This window comes from Sus scrofa, chromosome 3, assembly GCF_000003025.6.
Source record: "Sus scrofa isolate TJ Tabasco breed Duroc chromosome 3, Sscrofa11.1, whole genome shotgun sequence".
Lineage (NCBI taxonomy): Eukaryota > Metazoa > Chordata > Mammalia > Artiodactyla > Suidae > Sus > Sus scrofa.
In genome coordinates this window covers 90,459,169-90,476,934 of record NC_010445.4, presented here as the reverse complement: position 1 = coordinate 90,476,934, position 17,766 = coordinate 90,459,169, and the positions used below count along the sequence as shown (strand labels likewise).

The following is a 17,766-nucleotide window of genomic DNA, read 5'->3' as shown; positions in this document are numbered from 1 at the left end:
CAGAATGTTGCCTTTGGGTTGGATTAACAATGGAATACTGCTGTGTAGTACTGGGAACTCTGTCTAGTCACTTGTGATGGAACATGCAATATGAGAAAAAAGAATGTATATATGTAAGTGTAACTGAGTCAGCATGCTGTACAGTAGAAAAAAATATACACATAAATAAAAGATAAAAAAAAATGGTCAGAAGATCTACACAGATAATTCTCCAAAGAAGACATAGAGATGGCCAAAAAGCACATGGAAAGATGTTCAACAGCACTCACTATTAGAGAAATGCAAATCACTATGAGGTACCACCTTACACCAGCCAGAATGGCTCATCAAAAAGTCTATAAACAATAAATGCTAGAGAGGGTGTGGAGAAAGAGGAACCCTATTACACTGTTGGCGGGAATGTAAACTGGTGCCACCACTGTGGAAAACAGTATGGAGATTCCTCAGAAAACTAAAAATAGAATTACCATTTGATCCAGCAATCCCACTCTGGGCATCCATCCAGAGAAAACTATGACTAGAAAAGACACATGTACTCCAATGTTCATTGCAGCACTCTACACAATAGCCAAGACATGGAAACAACCTAAATGTCCATCGATAGAGGAATGGATAAAGAAGATGTGGTACCTATACACAATGGAATATTACTCAACCATTAAAAGGAAAGAAATAATGACATATGCAGCAACATGGATGGACCTAGTAATTATCATGCTAAGTGAAGTCAGTCAGACAATGAGACACCAACATCAAATGCTATTACTTACATGTGGAATCTAAAAAAAGGACACAATGAACTTCTTTACAGAATAGATACCGACTGATGTACAGACTTTGAGAAACTTATGGTTTCTAAATGAGACAGATTGGGGGTGGGGGAATGCACTGAGGGTTTGAGATGGAAATGCTATAAAATTTGGTTATGAAGATTGTTGTACAACTATAAATGTAATAAAATCCACTGAATAATTAAAAAATAGATAAATAAAAATAAACTAAAAAAAGGAGATAATAATTGGGGAGTTTCTGTCAGGGCATAGCAGAAATGAATCCAACTAGGAACCATGAGGTTTCAGGTTCTATCCCTGGCCTTGCTCAGTGAATTAAGGATCTGGCATTTTTCTGAGCTGTGGTGTAAGTCACAGATGCAGCTCAGATCCTGCATTGCTGTGGCTGTGGTGTAGGCCAGCAGCTGTAGCTCCTATTGGACCCCTAGCCTGGGAACCTCCATATGCTGTATGCGTGGCCCTAAAAAGCAAAATAAAATAAAATAAAAATAAAAAATAATAATTGGGAAATAAGGCAAGGCCCCTGAAAAACAGAAAATACCTTTGATGAAAGAATGTTATGGACCTGAAGGAAAGTGCTCTTTGTTTGTCTTCCCAGAGCATGCCAGGAAAAATGAAGAGGAAATCCCATTTTCTAGAGACAAGGGTTAGAGCCTGAAAAAGACACACTCTCTTCCCAGGACAAAAAAAGACAAACTCATCTTCCCAGGAAATACAAATAAGTGTGAGTAGGCACAGCTGATATACATTTATGCGTCCATTTATTCATTAAAATATCAATTTATTTATTTACCTAACAAATGTTTATTGAGCACCTACTCTACAGCAAGACCCATGCCAGGCCTTGAGCTCATCCAGAAAGAAAGAATTGGGAAAACGAGTCCTTGGGCTTATTGCCTCCTTATCTTTTTTTTTTTTTTTGTCTTTTTGCCTTTTCTAGGGCCACTTCCATGGCATATAGAGATTCCCAGGCTAGGGATCGAATCGGAGCTGTAGCCACTGGCCTACGCCAGAGCCACAGCAACGCAGGATCCAAGCCGCGTCTGCGACCCACACCACAGCTCATGGCAATGCCGGATCCTTAACCCACTGAGCAAGGTCAGGAATGGAACCCGCAACCTCATGGTTCCTAGTCAGACGGGAACTCCTTGCCTCCTTATCTTGAACTGGGTTGATTGCAGTCCTCTCTTGAAGTCCTTGAAAGGATGATATGTACCTTGCAACTTACAGAAACTGCCCTAGGGATGGAACTGATTTGGAGCTGAATGAGTATTCTTACCTCAGCTAATACAATTTCATACTCAAAGGGTTCCAAAGCAGCAATGTGCACAATTCAGACATACTTATTGACCAGGTGCTTACTACCTATTTGGCAAATGACACTTATGAAGGTTTTAAGGAACAAATATTGATCCAAACAATTCCCTTGCATTTAATATTCTATCATTCTGGAAGACCACTATTAACTTTGATCTACACATGCAATTACCTGTCTGACTAAAGAGTTTCAATTGCCCTAACTCTTGGACACCACACCATGATTAAATGCATGGGAGCAACAAGTTGTTGACTTGGACAGCCAGAAAACCACTGTGACTTAAGATCAATAGTTATATAACCTACCAAAGAATGTCTTTGTTATTGCTTCCTACAGTCTTCAAAGTCCCAGATAAAAATGTAAAGCTGGACTTTGTTCTTTCTTCTGTGCACATGCTATTCATGCAGATGTAAATAAAATTTATCTAGGAAGAATCCAGAAGGTCCACAGAGGAATGTATATTGTTTACATTATTGTAGAACTCATAAAACACATTTTCAACTGGCAGGGCATCTTCTTCATCAAACTCCCGTATGTTTCAGAGCAAGAAAAATTAACATGCATAAATATAAAATTTTGCATGTAGCTTTGAGAAAATCAATAGCATAGGCACAGGATGAGGGAGACCTGATTCTGTACTTCTTAGGGTAAAAGTTTTTCACTGAACAAAAACGTAATCACAGAAAACAGTTTCACGCAACTGTCAGAAAAACTGCATGAACTGAATTCTAGTATTCAGTTCATTTTCCCCACTTTACATAAGACACATCTGGAGTATGGTTTGACATGCTGGGTTTCTTATTTTGAAAGCTACATTGACGAACAGGAAAACAACTAGATGATCCAGAGGTATGCTTTATAGGCTTTGTAGCTAGAGGAAGAGTCAAGAGGTGGAAACAGATTAACAAAGAAGCAGATTTTAACACCAAAATAAATGAAGTGAAGAGTGCAGAAAGAACCATCTAGAAAGTGAGGATCTGGAAGTAATCTGCATTTCCACAAGGTCATTTCCAATTGATTCCCCTGTCCTGGGTCTTGCCTATGGATATTTCCTTAGAAAAAGAAATAAGCAAGCTTGTGAGAAATAATAAAGAGGGCTTTAGGTCTAAATGTCAGCCAAGGAAACTAGAAGCAGATTCCTACACAGGAGTTGCAGGAAGCATAAAGCCTACCCTCTGATGTATATGGCTGTACCCTGGCTAGGCAGGTAACTCAACCCCAAGTACTTTCTTGGGGAGCTGGGTAACTATCCACAGGAAAGTAGACATTTATTAGCTTATATATTTTCAATCACATGTCTGTAGCTCCAGGGAAATATACTCCATTTTCTTTAGGAAGGGGTTCAGAAGGGATGTACCATAACTCATGTAAAGCAAATAAAATGATTCTAACATTGAGAAAATGAGAATGTATGGCCACCAGTTAGGAAGCCTAAAAATAAACAGTCTAAAACAGGGAAAGAGAGGAGACTTAATTGGGAATATAAAAGGCCAAGATCAGAATGTTCTGAGAAAAAGGTGGGTAGCGAAGAAATCATTGCAATAGCAGACAATAGGTTATGAGGACACATATGAAATAAAATAGCACACATATGATATTATTTTATATTATGTATATTCTATGTATTTTCCATTGGGCTTTGCTGTAATTAGACTGTACCACCCAAACTGTCAACTCTTAAGTTTATTATGGGCACTCTATTTGATCATAAGCATAAAGAGTTTTATCAGTGCTCAAATCAGACTTGAATTTGCTTCTTTCCAAATCACCAGGATAGATATCATGGAAGTTACCAAATTCTATACACAAATTCAAATACACAGACTCAAATCAATTAGATAGCATTATGTTACTTATCTTTTGTATTCTGGTAGAATTGATGCACAGCCTCCTTACATACGTTTAATCTGAAAAGGTAGCTGGTTTGTGATGTTTATTATGATTTATGGCTATAATTCCCCTCCACAACATTCCCTATGGCCTCAAACACTCCCATATCTGAAGTAAACTGGCATTTCTATAGTAGGTGATACTGAAATAACCATTGAGCAACAACTCCCACAGGCTGCTACCAGAAGTGGGGACCAGCATTCCCTCCTACCCATTCCTGTGAGTTCTGATGTTTCCTTAAAGTACACAGACCAGTCAAAATCTTAATATCCTAGTGTTGGTGTGAGGGGGGTGGGTCACAAAATCACAATGAAAAGGAGGCTGTATGAACTGAGCCAATTAGAAAATGCAAATAAAAGACGATAAGAAAGGTCTAAAATGAATAATGGCTATGGTTAATAAGATAAACATATCTCTGGTAAAAGGTATTTATTCTATTTGTTGAAGAATCTATTCAATTTCTACCTTTCCCTTAGTTTTAGCCATGGTTTTGTCACGATTTTAGCTACCACGTAGTTTTTCATCTCCGTATACACAGATTGTCTCTCCAGCTATATTGCAGCCACATTAAGGTAGGGTCCAGGCCTCACGTTTCTCTGATTCTCCATTTTATAAGCAGCCGTTTCTTTCAAAATGCAGTCAGTCAACTACTTAAGCATATCCTCGTAGAATCATGATTTAAAATTGTGCTTAACCTGGGGCTTACTTTTTATCTGACAATGTACTCAGGAATCTGCATTCGGAACAAGAGACTGGACAACACTAGTGTTATAAATATTTGCCAGCCTAAGGCCTTGCACAGAGCAGGTGCTTGTAAATGTCTGGTACTGCTGTTAAGATAATGCTGCCTGGCATGTCCATATGTATTTATGAGAAACAAAGAAATGCCGATTTGCTCAGTGTGTCCTCTGTCAGCCACTAGACAGTAAATGGCTGGAGGGTTGATGTCTTGCCCAGATGGTTCTTTGTATCTCCTTTTAAATTTTTTCTATAGCACTAGGCACTTCCTAGAATGCACCATAAATAATTGTTTATGATGAGAAGGAAAAAGAGAAAGGTGAAGGAGGAGGACAAGGAAAAAGATGAGTTTATGGTTGGGAGGGATAGATGGGGATGTTAAAAAAACTCCTTTACTTTGATGGACTGGAATTCAAGGGTGTTAATAAAGTTTCAACTTAATCTCTTCTACTTAATTCCTTTATATTACTCTTACTAACACTGAGAAATACCCCCTACAGTTTTTTTTGAGATTCCTAAAAACAGTCTTCTGTAAACTGAAGATAGACCCCATCAAGGGGAGCCAGCACAAATCAAATCTATGCTGTAATAATAAGGAAATGTTGATCTCTATTTCTCCTTCTAAAAATTGATTTAAAGGAAATTGTTTCCATTTTTATATGCACATATATGTTTTTATATGTATGTATGCATAATTACTTCCTATGGATAACCTCAGCAATGATCTCTGCCAATTAAGGGCAATGCTAATGAGCTGCAAAACGGACTCACCCAGTCACCCATGCCTTCCAATTGTCTTTTATTACAAAAGGCATTTCCTCATCTTTCACTCAGGTTTAACTCCCACACAAACCTTCTGTGCTCTTGTTTTATTATTACAAATAGACAAAAGTTAAAATTGGAAATCAAGACTTGAGAACATGTTTATGTCCAAAACCACAGGGAAATGAGGCTTTATTGCCTCTATTCTCTGGGATTCAATTTTTCAAATTGTGAAAAGATCTCTGCTTTCCACTTTATTTTCTCCTACTGAGGATGGGCCTTATATTCAAGAATTGCTTTCAAACCGAACATCAAATATATCTATATCTATATCTATGTGAGTGGAAAGATCTATCTACATTAAAAATCTCTAATCATGACATCTTAATTATGAGGATTTTGTGGCCTAAATGGGTTAAGTGATTTACTCAGAATTGCAAAGTTAATTAAATTACAGATAGTATTCTTTTCCTGTATGAATAAGCTTCAAGGGGACCGAAACTCTTCAAAATTGTGAACAAATTGTCGTGCATCTGCACATTTTTATGGAGACAGGATCCATAATTTTATTAGACTCTCAAAATGTTCCTCAATGTAGTTGGGATAGTTACTGTTGGAACTGTTATTCATAAAATAGTAGTAGAACTAAAGAAAAATAGAATTTCAGGTCATGTAATGCAAACTTAGAATCTATAGTATCCTTAGGTAATATTTCGGGTGGATATATCACGAAATCACTACGTGGGCTCTTCAGATAATAACTTACCACTTCTGATATTAGCATGGTTCAAAGCTCTTAACACTAGACTGGGATGCATATCTCTGTACACTTTTCTTTCTACATTTTCTCACAAAGGTCCAAGTACTGCTTTTTGGAGCCACAAAAAGCAAAGTCATTTTTGCTTACTGAGAATGTCTTTCAACTATTTGATTTTGAAAGTTATATTCCCTAGAAACTACGCTTCTCCGATCAGGACAGCCTCTAAGTTGCCATTCTAGATTCATAGACACTTAGAGCAGGAAGGAACACATTTCAGTTTGCCAATATTCTTTAACAAACCAAAAACTGAAAGCAGTGTCCCACTTGTGACCTGATTAGTCTATGATTAAACTATTTTGCCTTTCTTTCTTCCTTCCTTCCTTTCTTTTATTTTTCTGGAGGATCATAGCATTTTACTGTCTAACCAGGAAGATGAAGGCTTAATGACTTTTCCAGAAGTTTCTCACCTGAAACACAACAAAGCAAGAGGCATGAACTTGGCCATTCACACCCAAATCTATATACAGTTACATTTCCAAATTTAATAGTAATGGTGTTCAAGAAATAAAATATTTGACATTTCCAAAGGAGAAACATTTCCAAAGGAAAAACATTACATTATATAAAAAATCTAGCATTTTCTTCCACAAGTTGAGTCAGAAACCTTAGATTTATAAAATGAGTAGAGCAAGATTGACTTAGAATATAAAGCTTTTCCATCTCAAGTGTCAGAAAAATTAGCAAGTTTATTTGATTTAATCTTCCAAAAACATCAAAAAAAAAAAACCATACACCCACAATAAAACACTTCCTTGCAATGTATACTCACAGTTCAAACTCAATAATGCAGTAACAATCATACAAATAATTTAAATCTACTAAAGGTACAAAATGAAAAATTCAGTCTCTTTCCCCATTTCGATTCTGATTTTCTATATCAAAATTCCCCAAAGACTAAGAAGAAACACTAATCCTAATAAGTGTTCAGTGAAGACAAAAGACCGACAGCTAAATACATTTCACCAACATCCACCACTACATCGGCTTCTTCATGACCCCCACTGCTGGTTACCTGTTTCAGGCTCCAGACCCTCCCTTTTTAAAGATACCTATTAGTGTCCTACAACACCAGTGTTGCCTGAAACACAGTTTGGGAACTACTATACTACACTGACCCAATTAACCAAATTTCTAATCATTCCCCACGTAACGTTTTAATACTGTAGTATGAATGTATATACTCTTGGGTAGTAAATAAGACTTGGGAATATACATTCTCCCTTATGGTAGATTCTCAAGATCCTGGTTCCTGGAGAGCTACAGCATACTTTGAGGAAGAGTTAGGTCAAAGGGTTTTGTTTGTTTTTTTGTTTTTTTGTTTTTTACTTCAGTTCTAGGTAGATGAAGGCTCTGAGGTCAGGCTAGAAATTGTTGATATTCCTCTTCTACCTCCTGGAAGTCAATGGCTAAGTGAACTCATTCCTTCCCTAGCCCCCACACTCTCACTTGCAGAAAGATCTAAGAATGACAGTGATAAAGATTCAAATTTGTGAGAGAGATTTCACTTAGGCCTCAAGTCCATGCTGGATGCTTTATTTACATTTTCCAGAGAGTTCTCCATTGAAATAATTTAGGCACACATTTTGTGTTGTTCTCTGAGAAACCTGGGGGAGTAGACAGTCCTTGAAGGATGGTATTCAAAATGTGGCTAGGCAATGGCTATAATATCATAATCAAAATTGTACCAACATTGCTGTGGTCATAGTTTTTCTGTTTTCGTCCATATGTTTTAAAAATTCATATTGAAGTGTTTACATGTGAATAAGGCAATGTCCTGGAGTTGCTTTAAAACAGTCCAGTCACAGGGAGAAAATGGAAGAGGAGAAAATGGAAAATACAGATAAAACAGTATTAGTCTGTTACATAATTGTTAGAACTAGGTGGAAGCTTCATTTGCATTCTCTTTACATACCTCTTGTCTTTATTTGTGATTGATACATTCTCTGATGAAAGTTAAATTGTAATAATAAAGCACCAAAATCTCACACAGATCTTCCAACCTCCATAAATTAACACACAGACATGAATATAAGAATTGGAGATGGAATTCCCGTCATGGCACAGCGGAAACGAATCTAACTAGGAGCCATGAGGTTGCAGGTTCAATCCCTGGCCTCGCTCAGTGGATTAAGGATACTGCATTGCTGTAAACTGTGGTGTAGGTCCCAAATGTGGTGCAGATCTTGTGTTGCTGTGGCTGCGGCATAGGCCAGCAGCGACAGCTTTGATTCGATCCCTAGCCTGGGAACCTCCATATGTTGCAGGTGTGGCCCTAAAAAGACAAAAAAAAAAAAAAAAGAATTGGAGAGATTTTGCCAAATGGTCAAAGCAGTCACTTATGTAAATAACAGCTTTTGCTGAGGCTACTATTATTAACTGCAACACTCATATACACATGGTTCTCCCAGGAATATTCTCTTTGAGTTATTGACCTCATATGACCGAAGAGAAAATATTAAAATCATCATAAAACTATGTAATTACTGATTACATAGTAACCTTTATGTTATGAAAACTGTAACCATCAATATCTAATGTAGAGTCAAGAATTATATTCAATATTTTGAGGCAATGTTTTTAAAATCCTTTTTTTGTGAATTGCAAATAATTCCAGCTTGAATGCTAGCAAATGCAACAAGTTTTTGTAAAAGCTTTTGAGTTTCAGAGGCTTCCTTTTGACAGATTTCGTAAGTTATGGAATGCAGCCATCAGCAGTCTGTAGAAAAATGAAATACTGCAAGTCTATTTTTATGCAGCTGGGATCAAGTTACTAAATGGATCAAAAGAAATAATTTCTTTGAAGAGGTGGCTGTTGACACCCGTGCCCTAAAAATAAGTGCAATTTTGTGAGTACAAAAATTTGTTTATACATTTCAATGGAAGCAACTATAGATATAGTTTCCATATATATGTTTGCACTCAAGATATATCTGATGCCACTTTGAACATATTTTAATATACATAAGTTTAACATCACTGCTATTAAGGGGAAATCACATGCTAGTTCTTGAATAATTGACAAAACTAGTGACAATTTCCTACTGGGCTTAGGTTACTGGTTAATAATAACAAACAACCAAAATCATTACCCAACTCTTACTTCTGTGCCACATACCAGCCAAATACTTTCCAACATTATTTTACTTAATCTTTGATTTTGATTTTAATAACTAGCTCTTATTACCACCATTTTACAGATGAATAGCTGACTCATTGAGAGAATTTAAAGTGTAACTTGCCAAAGGTTACCCAGCTAGTAAATCTCTGAATTGGAATCTGATTGCTAGTCTAATTCCAAAGTTCTTCATCACTAAATTATATGCTACCCTTTTAGGTTAGCATAACAAGTAGTTCCAAAGTATAGGGAAAAAAATGTTAAAAAACAGCAGTATCTTTTTAAATCTCACTGCATGTGAAAGTAAGCTTGTTTACTGAGAATTTAGTAAACTGAACAACTATAGTAATAAACAAGGGATGCTGAAAACTACAGAGTTCAAGTATAAGAAAGTGCCAAGATAAGTAAATAAGAATGACATAATAAAATTTTTTCATCACAAAAAAATAAGAAGAACTACTGTAGGATACAAGAAAAATGGTTGATCTAGGAGTACAAATGAAAAAAAATTCATATATTTTAAAAAGGAAACCATTCCAGGCTCTGAAGTAAAAAATAAATACAACCCCTTTATAGATAATAATAAACTAACCATGAAGCTCTTGAAGTATAATCACAATGTCTTGAAGTAGAATTATATAGCTCTAGAGGAAAAAAATTTCCTCAGTTAGACCCTGACTCATTCAGAACTTCTTCTGTTACATAGAGACCAGAGAATGCTGACTATAGCAAGGCTTTCCCTTAAAAGTCCTGCGAGAAAACCATATGACTGTAGAAAAATTTATTTTAAAAGATAATCTAAGTAAATAACCCTAAACAGTCTATAATAGGATTAATGAAATAAGATGCAAAAAGCAAAAAAAAAATTAAATTTTTGGAGATAGTGATCTATTAGGAGAAAACTACACTCTGTAATTCACTATTAATGAAATATTTGGATATATATATATAATTTCTCTATATGGCTAAGGGGGGAAATGTACAATAAATGGTGAAGAACATCAGTTTTTATTACTTCATTAATAGTTGAAGAAAATAAATCTATCTATTCCATTTGAGGCTTCTAAAAGACATAAAGAGTATAAGAATATATCCAACTATATAAGTCTGAAAGAGAGGAAATCAGTTTTGAGGAAAACTTGAGACATTAATGGTTTAGACTGTGGGCAAAATCATTTGTCTCCTTTGTGTTCTACTGGCAGCCGTTCTAAGACTTGCTGCTCCACCAAAATCCGAAACAGGGAAAAAATGGAGGGAAGTTAAGCAAACCTTCCAACAAAGATCCCTTCAACTTTACAATATACATAAACTACCTGGGTTCTATTGGTGAAATTATACAAACACTGGCGAAGTGTGGGTTTACTGGGTTTTGATACTGTGGTTTCCAGAACAACTTGATGTTGGAGACAAGGACTTTTTTCTCTTCTTTGTTGTTAAGGGAGGGATGAGCTAAAAGATTTAGCTCAGAAAAATTCAATTAATTCAATTAATTAAAAAAACCAGTCCTTTGCAAGGGACACATTCATAAAAAGACAAATGGTAGACACAAAAATAATTCCACATGGCTGATGACTGTGTGTGCCATTTGGTGGTGCTTTGTTCCCTTGGGATCTGGAGAGTCTGCTGTAGAGTTCAGAATCAGATTTTCAGAGCTGAAAGGTGACCCAATAATGAATGATTTCAATTTTCTCAACTTGGAGACTAGATGAATAAGCCTAAGAAGGATAAACTTATTCGCTGTGTGATTCTCAACAAGTCCTACAACTTCTCTGGACTTCGGTTTTCACATCCTTAAATTGACAAGTTGGGACTAATTGATCTCTGAAGAACCACCCTGTGAAACACAAGATGGTTTCCTAACCTATGAAAAACTAGAATGAAATAATGGAAAACATTAATTTGAGATCTCAATCCCCACCTCTAACCCCCTGCTGTCACTAGTCCACTTGGTATTCTGCCACTTGCTTACATATTTGACTGTCATGACATGCTTATGAGAGGTGTAAATGAAGAAATGATGAAAAAAATATCCCCAGGAAGTCGAAAGAATTTTAGAAAGGCCAATTTATGAGCAACAAGTAAGGGGTTGCATCTGAACACTTGTGTTAATTCCAAACAAAGGGGATGGGAAGTGGGAAAGAAGATTTCAGCTCTGTGAGGAAGAGCCAGCAGGAATCAGGAGTTTGTTGTTGTTTTTTTAATTGTTCAAGTTCAATGACACTATCACTTGGCTCTATGACTCTAGGTTGCTGCCAAGAGTGGTAGAATTTTGGTCTCAAGAGTCAATTAAAACAGGCTAGACAACATAGGCACAAAGGAGAAGAGAAGAATGCAATATAGGTATTCATCACCATGCAGTAAGTTAGACTGGCCATGTAAATATTCACTTGTCAATCAGGCTGCTACCTAAAGAATGGAGGCCTGGCCTAATAACTGGCTTTCCTTCTTGTGGGGTAATTTTCACATATGGTTACATAGTAATTCCAAGATAATTTACTATATGGGTAAATGCTGGAAATCACTGAATATAATAATGTAGGGCTACTAATAATACATGGACAGAAAGAGGAAGAAAGATATGGCAATAAAAGTAGATGACTGATTAATAATTTTATGAACAAAATACACCTGTGTACTCTGAAAAGTGATTGTGAACTTGAAATCTGCAAAGAGAATTCAAGATCATATCAGGTAATTTTAGGCCAGTTAGACTATTATGTTCTGATAAGCCTCCCTTATTTCACACACTTATTGCTTCCAGGACTTTTCTCTCATGTAATTTTACAAAACTTTGTGGGATCATTTGCTTAATATATGTTTTCCCATGTTTTCCAAAGAGATGACTCTGCCTTACTCACTGGTGTAGTTCTAGCAGAGTATCTGTCACATAGCTGTCTGTTACCTAGCAGACATTCATTAAATGTTTTTTAAAAGGAAAAATGTCCACATTGTAATGTGTCTGAAGAGAGGAGGCAAGTGAAAATAAGAAAAAAGACTATGGAGAAGGAAGAGGGAGAAAGGCATCGTTTAGAGAAAGGGGAGAAGAGACACAACAGACACCGTATTGTCAGTATGATTTTTAAAACTGACTCTTTGCTGCTCACAGTGGAGGACTCATGTCAAACCCCTGAGGAGTCAGTGGTCTTTCTCTCTGTGACACACATCTATTTTTCAAACCCTGACACATATGTACTTCCTTAGGAATGTTTTCAGAGAATGGCTAGACAAAAGAGGAAGGAAAATGAATATTAGACAGACTGTTAGGGGAAAATAACAAAGAAATTCTATTGTGTACAACTCCATGGTCAAAGATTTTCTACCTCCCTGAGAATTAGCCTAGCTTGCAGGTAGAATATTGACTGCCAGGCAGAGCACCATGGCTATAAAACAGACCACTGAGCTAGGCAATAAAAAAGAGAGAGAGAGAGAATGAGAGGTCTAATGTCTTGTTTATGTCCCCTTTATAGCATCTTTGAGATGCTCTGCAGTCCCACAGCTGGCTTTAGTTCATATGCTTTTCTGATTAAGGCAATACATACCAAAGCAATCTAATATTAATGTGCAATTTGGAAAAAAAAAATTAGGGGTGTAGAAAATGAAGAAATATTCACAAGCAGTGTAACTAAACAATAACAGGATACAAGACTCACTTAATTCTTTATTAAATACATGCTTTATTGTAACTCTCTAAAACATCTGTAACTTATTTTAAATGCTCATTCTACCATATTGTGTCTAGTGACACTAATCCTTGTTTATAGCTTAATCCTTTGAGAATAAGATTATGTTCCCAGTGAACAGTTATAAGTAGTTACAGGTTTTATTATAACAGTCCTGATCACAGATTTACAAAAACAATACATGAAAAAAATGTAAATGTAAATGACTAGGATAATATCAATAGGAAGAAGATCTTTATTGAAAATGAAATGTAAAACCTGATAGATGAAAAACCTGTAAAAATATTTCCAAAAATGTTATTTAAACTTTTCATGAAGAATTTTTATTTGTCTTTCTAGGGCCGCACCCACAGCATATGGAGGTTCCCAGGCTAGGGGTCAAATCAGAGCTACAGCTGCCTGCCTACACCACAGCTCATGGCAGTGCCAGATCCTTAACCCACTGAGCGAGGTCAGGGAATCAAACCCACATCCTTATGGATACTAGTCAGGTTCGTTAACCACTGAGCCACAACAGGAACTCCTTCATGAAGAATTTAAATCCTGTTTTTAATTTAAACATTGGTTTTATACTTTGTTACTTTACAAAATTTTTAAGGCCTGAAAGGAGTTCCCACTGTGGTATAATGGGTTAAGAATCCAACAGCAGTGACTCAGGTCACTGTGGAGGCAGGTATGACCCTCTACCCAGCACAGTGGGTTCTAGCTTGGGAACTTCCATGTGCCATGAGTGCAGCCATTAAGAAAACAAACACAGTATCCAAGGCCTGAAAAAGTATAGATAGTGGATACAAATTTTCTGAAGTGTTTAATGTTCCATGTTGCTGGGAAATGATCCTAAATAAATATATATATATATAATTTTATACATATATATACATATATATATATGGTTCCCCCCCAACAGATTCTATTTTAATTTTTCAGATAATACTGAACAACAAATCATGACTATCCCAAATGTCAAAATAGTCCTAAGGCATTGATACAACTATTTCAAATAAGTAGTTGTTTTGGAAACATTTTGACATATTTGGCTCCAATCTTCAGATTGGTAATAATATAGAGTGGTTAAGTGGAGGAATGAGGAAGACAAAAAGGGTTATAATTCTGGCTTAGCCACTTACTGTCTGACTTAGACTATGTCTTCTCATCCATAAAGTGGGGAAAATATCCAACCACTAGGGATTGTGTAAAGATTGAATAATGTGCCATGAGAAAAATACATAGCATAATGCCCAATATACAAAGTGCATTCAATAAATGGCAGCAATTTATTGCTATAATACATGATTGCTAGTGTTAATAAGAAGAGCCATGCATTACCAAACAGCATTCTTATCATCACAAAGCTTGAAGTCTTATCTCAATTCTAAGAAAGATTATTTTTATCTCCTCTCTTCTCTGAATTTCTGCTTATGCCATATTATCATTACCAGTAACTATTTCTTGTAAGCCTAATAAGCATATGGTATTACATTTAGACCCTAAGAAGAAAAAAACCAGAATCAATCATTCTCTCATGTGGCACCTGGCTGGATCTTGTGCTTCCTCTATCATGAAAGTAATATTGTTTTGATTATTTATTTGTATCTTATTTACACCACTGGACAGAGAGCTCTTCATGGATAGGTTTTCCGCTGTATTACCAGCACCTACTATAATATCTGGAGCATAACAGATGCCCATCTAAAGTGGAAAGAATTAATGGAATATTTATAACCTCAAAAAGTTCATGTTGAAGAAAGATAACATGAATATTTTAAAAAACAAACAAACAACCCTACCAAATGAGGTTTTACTTCTTTTTATTTTTTCTTTGTTTTTTTTAGGGTCGCACCCAAGGCATAGGGAAGTTCCCAGGCTAGGGGTCAAATCAGAGCTACAGGTGTCGGCCTGCATCACAGCCACAGCAACTCAGGATCCAAGCTGCATCTGCAGCCTACACCACAGCTCATGGCAATGCAGGATCCTTAACCCACTGAGCGAGGCCAGGGATTGAACCCGAGCCCTCATGGATACTAGCTGGGTTCATTACCGCTGAGCCATGACAGGAACTCTCAGGTTTCACATATTTACAAGAAAAAAAAGTGTCCTCTTTGCAATGGTGGACTGCTATTGTTAATTTATAAGCACAGTAGTATTCTGCCATTGTGCCAGTATTCTGGGTGGTTACGTTCTATGCTATGTATGATGAAGTGGATTGCAAGAGAAGAGGGAACTCTTAAAGGCTAATTACCAAAGAGTATCTGGGGAAAGAATGGGATCATTTGCTGGGCTGCGGGCATGCCAGTATTGTTAGTTTTGCAAGGAAACTGACAAGTAGAAACTGGAATTTAGTGAGAGGTCTAAAAGACACTCAAGCTTTTAAAATAGGAGGAAAATCTGCTTTGGGCTATGGGAAGGAGCCAGAATAATATAGAATGGCATCCAAGAGAGTAATGCCCATCAAGAGAAACTAGCTCCAGATATTAATTTTAAATGCAAGATAAAGGGGCCAAGCTTAACCTGATGGCAGAACCAGCCTCCTTGGCCTTGCTCATCAATGAACAGATATACTCCACATGGGCCAATGGATCACAGGGACCTTTGCTGGGAGGCAGTTCAGAGATTCCAAGACCTGGAGCCACAGATGTGTTCTGTAGGAATGGCTTTAGATGGGCCTTTAGGCTAGTGCAGGATCCTATGTATCACAGAGCGGCAAGGCAGAGCAGTTCGTCTTCTGACCAGCCATAACTGCATCTGAGGTAGATTCTGAAGAGCAGATTCTTCAGGGCCCAGAATAGCCATATATCTCTATATGGTAAAGCTTAAAGTCTGGAAAGGCAACATAGGGAGATGACTCCCACACATACAAAAGAGGACAGTTGGGATTTATTTGAGGCTAATGTCAGGGAAGATTGGTTTGGTTCTCAGTATAGGCAGAGTAGAGAGTGGTTCAAGCTCTGACCAGAGCTATGAGAATTAGCTGAGAAGGAGATATAAGACAGCCCTATAACTCATATTTCAGTGAAGACTAGGAACCCTTATAAGTAGTACACAAAGCCTGGTACATAGTAGGTACTCAAAATCTTCTCATTAAATTAATTTATCATTACTCTGTTACTTCTTCATTGTATTGATTTAACTTTAAAAATGTAATCATTACTTTAATTTTGAGAGGAGATTCATTTTATTATGATATTGGGTTACCAAGTAAAAAACAGCAATATCAGTTAAGTATCAACAGCCTTTGATAATCTATCAAGAACTATAGAGATTTGATTTAGTTGTGAATTATCCTGGGACATGACAGGTAAGACTTTCTCCAAAAGGACAGGGAAACAAGAAGGAAACTTTTCTCCTAGGCTTAATCACTTATTTTTCTTTGATATTTATTAAGTGCACACGGCATGCCAGATCTGAAATAGCCTATGGCCAGGAAGCTTTTCCTCCTGGATGGGCATCATTTCTCCCAAGGTAGCAATTTATCATCAAAGTCTAACACGGAAGGAAAAGATCAGCTACATAGGCATCCATCTACAACTCCCCACGGGCAGACATTCTGATGCGACTCTGGATGGGAGGGGACTGGGCAGACGTACTCTGAAAGTCAGTAATCTAATGGAAAGGACTGGCTTTCTTTGGTTATGCCCCCCAGGCTAACCTGGAGTTAACCTTCCCTTAGGAAGACTTCTGGAGTTGATGTAGGCTCACTAAACTTTGTCTCTTACTCAGGATCTTTCCAGATTTAACCCCACACTATTTACCTTACTCATTTGCATTTATTGCCTTTTCTTAGAATTATTCCCATTGTCATGTATGTTTTTGGTCATAAGCAACCTGAGGGCAGTTACTATTCATTTTCCTTTTTATTGATTCTTTCAGGGTCAGTCAGGTTGTGGAATGAATGGGTATTGTTAAAATAATTTCTAGGAGGTCATTACTCTGAGGTGGCTCTAATGCTACAGCAGCCTACTAAAGCAAATCCAGTCCTACATCTATAAATGGCTCATGATTAAAAACTTGAAACCTAAGGACAACTAGTCACCTGTCAACTAGGCTTTAAACCATAGCCAACCAAATTATTTACTTTTGTTTTGTTTTGCTTTTCTTCTGCACCTTTTATAGATAATCTTTTTCCTAGCTCCTAATCACTTCTGGTTTGGTACTGCTAAATTCAAATAGATCTTTGCTCAAAGAAACTCTTAAAATTTTTAATGTGTCTCAGTTTATCATTGAACAGTACTAATTTGGATTTGCTTACAACTTTGAAGCTCAAGTTTCATCTTCTTAGTACAATATTGCAATAGATTCAGTAGGGAAGAAATAACCAGGATAGAATGTGGTCTGGTCTGATCATTCAGTGTTTAACTATACTAGGAAATACTCAGGAAGGTCCTTGGAGCCCTGGTACCATCTGCCTGTTTCCCACTCAGATTCATTACCACCATCTACTATACGGTGAGTAATAATAATAATTACATTGGCAGAAGAGACAAATAAGAGAATAGCTGCTAACACTGAAAAAAAGAATCTATTATCAACCAAATGGTCTGAGGTTTCCTAGACCCAAAACAAATGAGATTTTTAAGCATCACTTTCGATTGTACAGTGGCCATACCTTCCACAATAATGTTATTTTCCTCTCTCAGAGGGAATAATCCTGACAA

The 17,766-nt window shown here is 36.8% G+C and overlaps 1 protein-coding gene across 44 annotated transcripts in view; it reads right to left on the bottom strand.

The window, feature by feature from the left end:
- Window positions 1-17,766, bottom strand: part of NRXN1 (neurexin 1) — a 1,114,780-nt gene that overhangs the window by 437,271 nt on the left and 659,743 nt on the right. The gene's annotated exons all lie outside the window — the stretch shown is intronic.